The sequence below is a fragment of the Limulus polyphemus genome, unplaced genomic scaffold (assembly GCF_000517525.1).
Source record: "Limulus polyphemus unplaced genomic scaffold, Limulus_polyphemus-2.1.2 Scaffold9238, whole genome shotgun sequence".
In the NCBI taxonomy this organism is placed as follows: domain Eukaryota; kingdom Metazoa; phylum Arthropoda; class Merostomata; order Xiphosura; family Limulidae; genus Limulus; species Limulus polyphemus.
The window spans coordinates 21,825-24,456 of NW_013674848.1; the positions used below are offsets into that span (position 1 = coordinate 21,825).

Consider the following 2,632-nt stretch of genomic DNA (forward strand, 5'->3'; position numbering starts at 1 on the left):
TGGTGGTTGTTCAGGATAACAAGTACTGCTGGTGGTTGTTCAGGATAACAAGTACTGCTGGTGGTTGTTCAGGATAACAAGTACTGTTGGTGGTTGTTCAGGATAACAAGTACTGCTCAAAACATTCATATCATTCTTTCAGAAATTTTAAATACTGAAAGCAAGATATTAGAAAAATACATTCTTCAATTTTAAACTGTAAAAAATTACATTTTTATTATTATCTGTGTTTCTTCAGTTTAGTTTCATATAACATAATAATACTCTCGCAGAACACAGAACTTACTTAGTGCACATTTCATATCAAATACTATCTAGATCTTTACCTACCGCACTACATGTTCAAGACGGAGAAGACAATGATTTAGTAAATACTGCTTACCTTGGTAAAGCTCAAATCAGCGAGACGATCCAGTAACACAGACTGTCTGAATAAAGTTTGAAGCTAGGTTACTTATTATACAATTGTGGTGTCAATAGAGGGCGCCACGATCACCGTCTTCCTACGCTGTGCTGTCAGTGAATCAGTGGCAAATAAGAACATTTATTGCTCAAAAACGTGTCAAAATTAATTCTACACAGAACAATTGGTTAGTACAGCAACAGAGGATTATCCCAGGAGAGTTATCCTACTCATCTAAAATAAGGAGGATTAAATGCCATATTTATAAGACTGCTGAACTTTGTATGAAACTAAAAGTTTTAGGAGAACAAGAACGCCATCTGGATAATAATATAATCAAAGCGCCAGCTACTGAAGTGGGCTACACAAATAAACCTACGACTTCCCCAATATCCATGTTTAAACCTTGTATATAAGTAAAGTTATGAGTTCCATAACCCATGTTTAAACCTTGTATATAAGTAAAGTTATGAGTTCCATAATCCATGTTTAAACCTTGTATATAAATAAAGTTACGAGTTCCATAACCCATGTTTAAACCTTATACATAAGTAAAGTTACGAGTTCCATAATCCATGTTTGAACCTTGTATATAAGTAAAGTTACGAGTTCCATAATCCATGTTTAAACCTTGTATATAAGTAAAGTTATGAGTTCCATAATCCATGTTTGAACCTTGTATATAAGTAAAGGTATGAGTTCCATAATCCATGTTTGAACCTTGTATATAAGTAAAGTTATGAGTTCCATAATCCATGTTTAAACCTTGTATATAAATAAAGTTATGAGTTCCATAATCCATGTTTAAACCTTGTATATAAGTAAAGTTATGAGTTTCATAAACCATGTTTGAACCTTGTATATATGTAAAGTTATGAGTTCCATAATCCATGTTTAAACCTTATATAAAAATAAAGTTATGAGTTCCATAACCCATGTTTAAACCTTGTATATAAATAAAGTTATGAGTTCCATAATCCATGTTTAAACCTTGTATATAAGTAAAGTTATGAGTTCCATAATCCATGTTTAAATCTTGTATATAAGTAAAGTTATGAGTTCCATAATCCATGTTTAATCCTTGTATGTAAGTAAAGTTATGAGTTCCATAATCCATGTTTAAACCTTGTATATAAGTAAAGTTATGAGTTCCATAATCCATGTTTGAACCTTGTATATAAGAAGTTATGAGTTCCATAATCCATGTTTAAACCTTGTATATATGTAAAATTATAACTCCATAGCATTCATATTGAATGTCTAATCTTTGTATGTTATAATATACATGTTACATGATGTACACCTATGATGTTTGTGTAATACATTTTACCTGGTGTACATTTATGGTGGTTTATGTGACATAAGGTGTGCATATATTGTGTTATATGTCACATACACGCTACACAGAGTACATATATATTTTAATATGTCATATACTTGTTTTATGGTGTACATCTGTGATGACCAGTGTGCAATAACATATTAATCTATACATATATAAATGTTTGGTGTTAGACAGATATAAAATTGACATAATGTTATATACTAGTAGAATCATGCTATAAGATCAAGTGATAGTTTAAGATTAATTATCAAGTACTGAGACACACATATACATAAACTATGTTTTATTAGGGTAACACTTAATACAATGTTGATATAATTATCACTTTCAAAAAACAACTTATAACACAACTGATTGGTCTAGTGTTACAAATCGTTTGCTACAGTTAAATACTATGTTTATTGAAATACATTGTTGAGCTATGAAGATAAACTGTATAAAACTAAACAACCAGAGCATATCAGCCAAGATATTTCTTTTCTAACACTTCATACTGCAAAATAGCCATTCAAGCACCAGATTTGTGTTCCACATTTCTGTTTTTTTTCTTCTGAGACACAAAACGTTTTTATTATAAAATGAGCACATATATAAAAACTGAAAACTCCCTCAGTTTCAGTTTGTGTTCTACCATTATGGAAAGATCTGAGAGTTCACTGTTTCAGTTTGTGTTTTACTTAACTACAAGACCTGAAAGAATTGTCAGGTCTTGTCAGTAAGGTAGAACATAGTCTGAAACAGACAATTCTCCTGTTTCAGACTATGTTCTACCTTACTGACAAGACCTGACAATTCCTCCTGTTTCAGACTATGTTCTACCTTACTGACAAGACCTGACAATTCCTCCTGTTTCAGACTATGTTCTACCTTACTGACAAGACTTG

At 31.3% G+C, this 2,632-nt stretch overlaps 1 long non-coding RNA gene across 1 annotated transcript; it reads right to left on the reverse strand.

The window, feature by feature from the left end:
• Positions 1 to 2,016: 2,016 nt before the first annotated feature.
• On the reverse strand, positions 2,017 to 2,632 carry LOC111083359. The gene is made up of 2 exons (XR_002608998.1): positions 2,534 to 2,632; positions 2,017 to 2,438 (listed from the first exon to the last, which is right to left on the reverse strand). It is a non-coding gene; the product is annotated as an uncharacterized LOC111083359 (long non-coding RNA).